Source organism: Citrus sinensis, chromosome 5 (genome assembly GCF_022201045.2).
Source record: "Citrus sinensis cultivar Valencia sweet orange chromosome 5, DVS_A1.0, whole genome shotgun sequence".
Classification (NCBI taxonomy): Eukaryota; Viridiplantae; Streptophyta; class Magnoliopsida; order Sapindales; family Rutaceae; genus Citrus; species Citrus sinensis.
This window is the reverse complement of record NC_068560.1, coordinates 7121327-7133012: the sequence shown is the minus strand read 5'-3', so window position 1 is coordinate 7133012 and position 11686 is coordinate 7121327. Positions and strand designations below refer to the sequence as shown.

Here is an 11686-nt window from a genome sequence, read left to right as displayed (position 1 = left end):
GGCTTTGGACAACCGCTTTATGTTTCACAATGTATTCCTTAAGTAAATCATTCAGAGAAGTGAGGTTGTCATTGTTGGTGTTTTTTTATTCTTGATTTTGCTGATCAAATCCAGGTAGTGGAGCAGGCCTGTTTTGTCCACTAGTTATTGCAACATGCTAATTCTGATTGCTCCATGAAGAGTTTGGGTTTTGTCTCCATGTAGGATTACAAGTGTTTGAATATGGTTTGTTTTAGTTCTGTCTATTAAAGTTACCTACATAATTAACTGAGGCTGGATTTCTAGGGCAATTGTCAAATAAGTGCCCTTCTCTACAATAAACACAGGATACTTCAGTAACTTGGTTAACAGTTGCTGAAGAAGTGGTCATAGCTTTCACCATATTTGTTAATATAGTTACTTGGACTGACAATGCTATCAAGGCATCTACGTAATGGACTCATGTTGTTCCTCTTACTACAGTTGCCTAGTTGATGGCCACTGATAGTTATTGTTGGCTATCCTCTCCAAAATTTCATAAGCCTCATTGTAAGACTTAGTTAACAAGGCACTATTAATCTAGTGCTTAGGTTGAGACCATTATAGAATGTTTCCAACTGTATGCAATAAGGAATACTGTGATGTGGACATCTCTTGAGAAATTCCTTAAATCTTTCCCATGTATCATATAAGCTCTCATCTTCAAGTTGATGAAAAGATGTGATCTCGTTCCTTAATTTTGCATTCTTGGTTAGTGGAAAGTATTTCATCAAAAATTTGTCAACCAAGTCGTTCCATGTGGTAATGGAGTTATGCAGTAAAGAGTTCAACCATGCCCTTGCACGATCTCTTAAAGAAAACGGGAAACGTCTGAGCCTCAATGCTTCCTATGATGCTCCAGCAATCTTGAAAGCATCACTTACTTCCAAAAACAACTTAAAGTGTAGATGAGCATCTTCGGATGGCAACCCATCAAATTGCCCAACTATTTACAACATCTGAAACATCATTGGTTTGAGCTTAAAATTATCAGCTTGCACTTCGAGTCTAACTATTTCGGAGTTTATGGCTTGAGGGTTCAACACTCCATAATCTCTAATGGCTCAGTCTCTATCATCCTCCATATAGATAACGTTATTATTCCTTGGTTGCCGAAATCTGCTCATTCTAACCTTCTTGACCTCTTTGTGCATTCACTGGTTGTATTTCTCCTTGGGGGTTCAAATTCCCTATATCTTGTAAATCATCCATTGCTACAACAGCTTTCGAATCCCTTTGCTCTTCTCTAAATCTCATTGCAGTTCTTTCAATTTCTAGATCAAATTGGAAATCAACAGGTTTATATTTGTGCATGCAAGGTTTACATATCAACAAAATAAACAAATTAAAATAAAATCAAAATTTAGCACCGTTTAAGTTTAATTTCACAAATCACAAATCACAATTAATCCCCGGTAACTGTATCAAAAACTTGGCGTGTGGCAATCTCTAATGCTATGGGTGTCAATGTGTAAGCGTACACAACAAGTAATATGTTGATGAGTATTCAAAATGTCTCTATAGGGATTTATATTATCAGACTTGCTATAGCAATCTTAACTGTGCAGTTTTGTTTTAAATGAAAATAAAACAACTAATAAAACTAATAAACAAATTAAAGTAAAAATGCAATAAATAAAATGAAATAAAGAAAATTCTCACGTCAAACATAAGGATAAAATCAATGGGAATAAAGTAGTTGAGTGAATAAATTTACTTAATGGCATTGGCTTTTTTTGAATTACAATACCGTTGCTACAACATTTACTACAACACTGGGCAAAGTCCCTCATGCATCCTTAGTTGTCGCCTGTTGAATATCTTATATCTAATGCAACCTAAAAGTGATCAACTTTACGCCATCATTAAATATAACATTAATCGATTTAGGTTTCATTTACCCTATAAGGTGAATCTCTATATCTAATTCATCATTAATTTTAGATCAAACATGGTCCTATTCAAATTGAGATTAACTCAACTTGGGAAACCTAATCTAAAATCAAGTATTGTCTTATTGAGATCCACTAAGTCAGACCTTTTTTAGGTTCTTTTTTAGCTAGTATTGATAAATGGGCGGTTAGCTAAAATAGAGAATTAAATAAATATAGTTAAGACAAAATGTTATAGCTAACACAGAGCAACGCGCATATATAATTCAAACATCATTAAGTTCATTTATTACTCAACTACAATTAATTTTAGTTCATGATTTGCAATAGAAAAATAAATAAAAGAGTTTCAACCATCAAATATATCCCCATGAATAAATAAAAAATAAGAAAAGAATAAGAATGACTGATTTCTAATTGATCTCTGCGATTTCTCATCTGTCAGCCTTCAATCTCTCTCTTGATTTTTGTTTTTTTGTGTTTTTCTCTACAGTTTCTCATTTGGGTGACGGCCTTTTTTTTTTTGCGCATGTGTGCTCCTTTTATAGCTTATAATTAGGGCAACCGAAAATCTAGGACATGTATATTCCATTTTTAGAAACTCCAAATTGCAATCTTCTAAGTATCTTGCGCGAAATCTTCTCTATCAAATCTCCAAGATTGCTACAACAATGACTTCAACATCTACATTATTCTAGACTTGTTTCAATTCTTTGTCGCCAAGTTTTTCCTTATTTTTGTAAGCCTATTACAGTCGAATTTCTTCCTTGAAATTTGAGCTTCCGGTCACCTACAATTATTCATATGATGTAAGAACACAAATTATTCTAAAACAAAGTAAATTTATTAGAAATAAACTAAAATGGATACTCATGCAAAATATAACTAAAATACAATAAAAAGAAATCATTTACTCTCTAATTATTACTAATTTAATTCTAATAGTGTCATGATAACTCTCATTTAATAGAGTTATCACTCTCCCATGGTCGATCTAGAGTGGGCAGTGGCTCAAGCCCCTGAGGGACATTGTTGCTCCACTTTGTCCCGTTGGCACACAAGGCATGTTCGCATAAACTGTTCTATCTCATCTCACATTTAAGGCCAATAATATGTCGACTCAAGCAAGGCTCGTGTCTGCCTTTGTCCCGAGTGTCTAGCTTACTTGGTGTCATGACACTCTTTGATCAAGATCCGCCTCAAGTTTCCCCACTTTGGAACATAGACACGCCGTCCCTTAGTGTACAAAAGGACATCCTCGACCTAAAATCTCTTCGATTTCCTCTACTGCACGAGAGAAATCAGCTGTTTGGCCAAGGGATCATGCTCTATTCCCTCCTTTATAAGCATGGGAAGCTCCCCTTGTATCCAGCTTATGGCAGCAAGCTCGGCCTTCTGACTCAAGGCGTCCACTACCAAATTGGCCCTTCTCGGCTTATACTCTAGGTCATAGTCAAATTCGGCCAAGAAGTCTTGTTATCTAGCTTGTTTCGGACTTAACTTCTTTTGACATTTAAAGTAACTAGTGGCCACATTGTCCTTTTTCACCACGAACTTGAACCCAAGCAAGTAGTGCCTCCAAATGCGCAAATGGTGCACTACTGCAGTCATCTCTTTCTTTTGTACCATATATTGCCGCTCTGTATTATTGAGTTTTCAGCTCTCAAAAGCTATCGGATGCTTGCCTTGTATCAACACACCTCCAATAGCAAAATCAAAAGAATATGTGTGTACCTCAAAAGGTAATACATGGTTCAGTAGCCTAGGATTGGCTCTTTGGTAATGGCCATCTTGAGGGCATCAAAGGCTTGTTTGCTCCTCTTTGTCCATTCCCACTTGGTGGTCTTCTTGCGCAAGTTAGTGAGTGGTGCGGCGATGGCGGAATAACCCTTGATGAACCACCTATAGTAGTTGGCAAGGCCTAAGAAGCCTTAACCTTGAACTCTTATGCTTCATTTCTAGTGACACAAGTAGTCTTTGGCTCATCTCTTTCCGCAATCCGTACTTGAAAATCCTGACCTAAGCTCAAGTTTAGAGAAGTACTTGGCCCATCTAAGTTGGTAAAAAAAGTTCGCAATCAATATAATGGGGTATTTGTTCTTCACGATCACCTTGTTAAGGCCCAAGTAGTCAATGCATAATCAAAGTGAGCCATCATGTTTCCGATGGAGCAGTACGAGTGACCCATATGGTGCTTTCGAGGGCTAGATATGTCCTGTATCTAGTAGCTCCTTGATTTACCTCTACAACTCCTCTAACTCCGAAGGAAACATGTGGTAGGGTGCTCTCGTAGGCGGCTTAGCACCCAACTCCAACTCAAACTTATAGTCCACTTTCCTTTTGTGGAGGTAATTGTTTTGGCAATTCGAGTGGCATCATGTCCCTATACTCCTCAAGCACTTGGGGTACTGCCTTCGGAATGAGCTCTATGGCCATAGCGTCCTTCCATCACCGACCTCATGAATTGTGGCAAGAAAAGTCTCCTCATACCTTTTGCAACCCATGTTGATTTGGATTATGAAAAGTTAACCTGGTTGTGTAGCCTTGCTTATAGTCGGAACCATGAATGGGGCTCCCTCCAAGATGCACATTGAGTTATACCTTAGAAGTGGCACCGCATTAAATTGTCGCAAACATTCCATGCCTAAAACAAGAGTAAAGTCATCAAGAGGTACAACGAAGAAGTTGGCCTTACCTCACCAAGGGCCTAGATATAGCGCTACATCCCGTGCTACCCCGCTAAGTGGTTTGGCCTCCAAATTTAATGTCTTGAGCCAACCATTAATTTTTTCCACTTTGAGTCCAAGTCGCTTGGCCTCATCCATCTTGATAAAGTTGTGGGATGCTCCCGTGCCAATCAAGGCTTGAGCTCGTTTTTCATTGATCATGGCCTCGACATGTATAAGGGACTTGTCTTGCACCTTTGCTGAAATTTGCTTGGCATGCATTGAAGAGTTGGAGACAGCCCATGTTGGCGGCCTCGGCTGGTGATGCCTCTGGTTGCTTCTCCCCGTCTTATTAAATATAGCGTTGAAAGCCTTCTTCTTTGAGTAGTCCCTCACGCAATGGTCCCCATCACATAAGAAGCAATTATGATTGTGTTTAGCCTTCTTGCCATCCTTCAGACCGTCCTTCTTTTATGGCGCCTTGTCCTTGCCATCTCCCTGACTCCCTTTGCTCCCCCATCTTTGCCATGTTGGGGCTTCTCATCTTTCTTTGACTTGGATGATTCACCCTTCCAGAATTCCACAAACATGTACGCCTCAGTGAAAACAGTGGAGATGTCATTCACTTGGCGCTGCTACAACTCCTATTATGCCCACAATTAGAGGCCCTCCATGAAGTTGAAAATCAAGTCATTCGTGTTTATGTTGTCGATTTAAAGCATTAGCTTCGAGAAATGATCAATATACATCGAGATGGATGTCGTGTGCTTCAATTCCCTCATCTTCTTGCGAGCCTTATATGCCATATTCCCCAAATAAATTTACTTCTTCATGTCGCACTTAAGCAAGTCCCAAGTGTTGATGATGCACATCCCATGTATAATCTTTGCATGCTTCTGCTGCCACTAAGCGGTCACATTGTCCTTAATTACCCCGTCACAATGTTCAACTTCTCTTGCTCACTTTAGATATTGGTGGCCTTGAAGTACCTCTCCGTAGACTATAGAAAGTTCTCGATCTCTTGGCATCCCACTTGCCTTCATACCTCCTTCATCTCAGCAACTCAACCCTCAATAGAGGTGTGGCATTGGTGTTGAGCACCTCTCTAACCATCGCCTTTTTTCAAAGTTCCAATTGTTCTTGGTCCTCTTAAGGTCACGTGAAGTTCCTCCACTTGAGCCCTTAGTGACCACTGCTTAAAATTCCTCAAGGCTTTAGCATGGCACCACCACGTCTTCGCTCAGGTCACCATCTGTCCCGTAAGATCATCCACCTCTATCTTTTGCTCAAAGACCTTGAGGCGCTCTTAATCTCAGTGATGGCAGTCTCCCCACAAACAACCCGAATCTCCATGGCGTTGAGCAAGTCCACCGCTTTTCCTTGTTGTTATTCCCCTTTTTCACATTTGGGTTTGGCTCCCTCCCCGTTTGGTCATTATGAATAAGGTCCGACATCCTTCCTTTCGAACAACGCAGCTACCCCACGAGTGTCTACGGCTCTAATACCAACTATCACGGCCTGCTTGTTTCCCACGTTGTATCGTGCAGCCTTAGGCACCAAATCTCCCTCCTTTGGCCTTAAGTCAGCCTTGCACATTTAAATCTGTTGTTGGATTCAAAAGTTGGAAAATATATTCACTCAAACTCGCTCAAGATAGGAGGAAAAAGCTTGTATTACTCCAAGAAAGCTTATAAAGCTTTGTGAGTCTCTAGTTGTTTTTTGTGTGTCTTGGCCAAATGAGGCCCCTCCTATATATAGAGTACAATGGAGTATTGTCGATGCTCAACTACCACCTACCTATAATAAATGCATGAAAAATATATACAAGCATTACATGAGTATGGAATCATCCATGGGCCATTGCTTGCTAGAAGGCTTGGGCCATGACATCTGAGACACCGGCTTAGCATGGGAGTTTGGTGTCTAAGGTTGGTCAGGTAGGTCTTCCAGTGAGACCCACAAACTTTAATTTGACTTTTTTTCTTTCACAATAAAAACTAGTTGATTTTGTGGTGGGGTCCACCTAACCTACCCAAATAGAAGGCTCTCATTTGTTGGGAGTACCAACTTACGTTGGGATGGTACACCCAACTCATAAATTTTTCTCTTATATAAAGCATTCTTTTAGAATATATCATGGTGTAATGTGGATCCCTCTTGTTCTAGTCATGAAATAGATGAAATAAATTAAAAAATGGATTTTGTTTAGAAATAACATGTTAATCGTATAACAAGTAAATGATATTATATTATGTGTTCATTGATTTTGAAAAACCAATATACAAGTAGTAGTGATATTAAATTCAACTATAAATGCAATAATTAGTACTACCATAGGTTTACCATCAATTTTCTCTGGAGTACAACATAACTCATATATTTAATTCCAACACAGGTTCCAAAATACTTTTCCATCAAAAGCAACTAACATGCCCTTAAGCTCAAGGTCTTGGACATACATTGAGCTTAGTTCTTATATAGGAAAAATGATCAAAGGCAAGAGGCTTAGTGAGGATATCTTCTAGCACATTAAAATTGGATATGTATTCAACAATAAGTTCGTTTTGAGCTATGTGTTCTCTAACAAAGTGAAGATCCAATTCTATATGTTTGGTTCGGGTATGATACTTAGGATTGCTTGCTAAAGCCTCCGTACTTTCATTATCACAGTGCAAAATAGGTGACTTGGTCTAGTGCTAGAAATCTCATTAAGTCATTTGGATTAGAACAAGATCTAATCATGCTTCGATTAAAATATAAGTTAATCGTGTTGGTTTCGTTCAGTACTATAACTATATCTAGTGTTACATATCCTATCATTTCCAGTTCTGCTACCTCGCTTCGTCAATTTAGTTGTTATTAGTCTATCCCGATTTATTTTGTTAATACTAAAATCTATGAATCCAAAAATTAACTTTAAGATTTATACTAATATTGACATAATAAAAAAATTGTAAACAAAATAATATAAATTTTGTAAATTATTGAGAATGTTAGATATAATTATTTTAACATTATTAATTTGTCAAATAGATTTTATTATCATTAAAAGAATTTGACAGATTAACAATGTTAAAAACATTTTCTAATATTCAAAGTAATTTATAAATTTTATCTCACTTTATATATTACATTATTTAAATTTAAATTTATTTAGTAGTTTATTTAAAGTCAATTATTTATAATCAAATCGTATAATAGCCAAAAGTAATATTTGTGAACATTTATAAAATTAAGGGGTCTGTGACCATTTAAGCAAATTTTGGCGATGTGGGTGGCTTTTCCCCTAACTTTTAATACCAAATGTAATCTCTAATGTTAAAATAATAACATGAAAAAAGCATTGTCGACATTTTAGCAAATAAAATAATTAGTTTTAATTTTAGAAGTCTCATATAATAATAAATTTCTATATAAAAGATATTGAAACTGATGAGCCTAATTCATACTTAGAAAATAACTCAAGAGTTGAGTCTTTCCTCAAGTTTATACTATTAGTTCAATAACTTATTATTGGCTGATGTGAGATGATATATATCCTCAACTACACATCCCATCATTTGCAAGTCAGTCTTTTTTGTTGGTCCTTATCACGTGGAAAGGTAGTGTGGGTTTACTCACACATGAATGTATTAAAGAAAGAAATTTGTCATTAATATTGCCTAATGCTTGTATTTGGCATTAATTACGAGTCATGCAATAGTCATTCTTTTATGTCAACTCCTGAAACTTTTAAATATATCAGAATGAAAACTAAATATATCAGAATGAAAACTAAGTGAATGTAAAAAATTAAACAATTTTGTTTCTAAATAGGATTAATTAAACTTGTTAATATTCCATAATTTGCAAGTTGATTTAGGCTGACTTCAACATGATCACAATTGTTTTATGGGTGTTTGTTAATAAAGAAAGACTTACTACGCATTCTCGAGTCTTTGTTCAATCTTAAAATCTGCCTATATATAGCCTGTAGTAGCTAATCCTGGCATATCCATCAAAAGCTATTTTCATCATATTGCCTGCCTGCCTACTGTTTGAGTTATCAAATGCTCTCATCTTCTCGGGAATTCAACCATGGGCGACAATGGTGCGTTTTGTGCTAATTATTATTTTAAAAATTCATATTAGCTTTTATCATTTAAAATATCGATCGTATTAATTATAACTGCTATGTACAACCAGTGGCTATGCTATGTTGAAGCTAGTAGGGGCTTCAACCCCTGCTTGAATTTTCAAAAGTTACAAATTTATTTTGATACTTGCCTCATTTTTAGTTTAATTTAATATAAAAGTCATTATTAAAATTTAAACACGATTAAATTTATTTTAAATCTTTCTAAATTTTATCCAAATGTTTACATTATGGATATGACTTTAATAACAAATTTTTAGGATTGAAAGGGATTGGTAAGCTGGCAAACAAATTAGTTGATATTAAGAAAGATAAATTGTATTCAACAATTTATCTTTGGTGACATTGGCAATTTAGCATTGAGTTTACCAGTTGTCATAACTATAGTAGAAAGGACATTTCAGCCATGAATTTTGTGAAATATTGTTAGTGAAGAAATTAGATTAGAGAAACTAATTGTATATGTAAGGAAAAAAAAGATATTTGGTAGTTTTGATAATGAGGTTATTCTTCAATACTTCCAACATAATGAAAACCTCAAGGATAGTTATAAATGTATAAAATTGAATATATAAATAAATTTTTATTTTAATATTTTTTATTTATTGAACATTTTAAATTATATTATTATTTGAACTTAGCCGTTGATGCGTATATATTCATGTGACTTTTAGCAATATTATGGGAGAAAAGGAGTCTTACTCTAGCTGAAAATAGAGTCATTGAAGCTTACTATCCAGATCAACAGTTAAAAGTTTTACATTTGGTGTTTCCAAATTCGGGGGCTACAATTGGTATGCCCATCTATGCATCCATGCCTCTAGTCTTTTGTATTACTTATAGAATTAAAAAGTATATATATTATATTACATTTGTTAATTAATATTTATTAGTTTGATTTCTTAATTATTTTTGTATCTGGCAGGTAATTGGTTTTTTATCCCAAAGGAAAAAAAAAACGATGGTGGCCAGGACCATCTTTCCCTTTACCCAGCACTATTATCGTATTGTTGAGTTTTTTAAAAGAATTGTTGCCAAAGAAAAAATGAAATTCTAGAGTATATGTATGAAGCCAAAAAAAACAACGTCTGCTTAAGGCTTAGAATATGTGAAAATACATGCTTGCCCAAATGATTGTATACTCTACAGAAAAGAGTATGAAAGAATTTTTGAATGTCCTAATTGTGAGTTGTCTAGATGGAAAAAAATGATGGTAATGTTGGCAAATATAAGATAGGTATTTCGGCGAATGTTTTATGGTACTTTCCTCCCATTCCTAGATTTAGGCATATGTTTCACTCATCGCAAACTACCAACAATTTGACTTGGCGTGCAACTAAGAGGGTAGTTTATGGTAAACTCTGACATCCTACTGACTCACCATCATGGAAGTTAGTAGATGAGAAATGGTCTACCTTTGCATCAGATCTTAGAAAATCTCCATCTTGCGCTGTCGGCTGATGGAATCAACCTAATAGCTCTCTTAGTAGCACATACAGGAGTTGGCCGGTTGTTCTTACAACATACAACCTTTCGGCGTGGTTGTGTATAAAATGAAAGTTTATGATGTTGTCCTTATTGATTTTTGGTCCTTAACAACTGAGCAATGACATTGATGTGTACTTGGCATCGTTGATAGAAGACTTGCAAACTTTATGGGAGGTGGAGTGGAAGCTTATGCTACTAATAGAAAGGAATTCTTTAATATAAGGTTTGTGTTGTTGTGGACCATAAATGAATTTCTGACATATAGGCATTTAATGAGTTCCACTGTTAAAGGGTATAATGCATGTCCATATTGTAGCTTAAATACACCCAAACGTAGACTGAAACATAGTGGGAAAAATGCATGTTTAGGCTATCATCATTGGCTTCCTAGTAAATATGAATTTCGAAGCCAAAACAAGCCTTTAATAATAAAATAGAGAGAGATCCACCCCCAAAACCATTGAAAGATGAGGAGATTTTTCAGCTGGTTGAGTCCATTGAAAATAAATGGGGAAAAAGTGAAAATAAAATGTGCAAAAGTTTTGACAATAATGATAGTGTGTGGTGGAAGAAAAAATCCATATTCTATAGAGTATTAAAAGTACTTGCTTGTGCGTAATCAATTAGATGTAATGCACATTGAAAAAAATGTTTGTGAGAGCATATATAGAACATTGCTGAACATTTCGAGGAAGGCCAAAGATGGCCTTAAGTCAAGGATAGATCTTTTGGCATTAGAAATTACGGTTGAATCAGTACCAGATGTTAAAAATGACAGGCAGACATTTTTACCTTCGACTCGTTACACTTTAACTAGAAAGGAAAAGGCCAAATTTTACAAAGCTTTGAAAAGTATCATGGTTCCTAACAAGTATTCTTCAAACATTAAGAATCTTGCGTCAATGAAGGACTTTAAACTTCAAGGCCTTAAATCTCATGATTGTCATGTTCTCATGCAACAACTTTTAACCGTTGCCTTTAGGTGTATCTTACCAAAGCATGTTAAAGATGCTATCATCAAGTTGTGCTTCTTGTTTATTCCTTGTGCACAACTGTAGTTGATGTAATAATATTGGATAAATTACAAATGCACCTTGTAGTGACTTTGTACTTACTAGAAAATTGTTTCGCCCCATCTTTTTTTGATATTATAATTCATCTTATTATACAATTGGTGAACGAAGTTAGACTGTATGGCCCAGTCTATCTTCGATGGATGTATCCATTTTAGAGATACAAGATAATTCTTAAAATTTATGTTCGGAATCGTAACTGTCCTGAGGGCTGCATAGTGGAGAGTTATGTTGCAGAAGAACCATTGGAATTTTATACATAATACATCTCAAATATGTGTACTATTGAGCAACCACTTTGACATATGCAAAACTTGTCAATCGAGAAGCTTTTGTCTCATGGAAAACAAATGCAAATTAATCTAAATTTGCTAGATCAAGAACATTTGTATGTTTTACACAATATACGAGAAG

The 11686-nt window shown here is 35.7% G+C and overlaps 1 non-coding gene across 1 annotated transcript; it reads left to right on the top strand.

The window, feature by feature from the left end:
• Positions 1-612: 612 nt before the first annotated feature.
• On the top strand, positions 613-719 carry LOC127902920 (small nucleolar RNA R71). Its single transcript, XR_008055557.1, has one exon. It is a non-coding gene; the product is annotated as a small nucleolar RNA R71 (small nucleolar RNA).
• Positions 720-11686: the final 10967 nt, after the last annotated feature.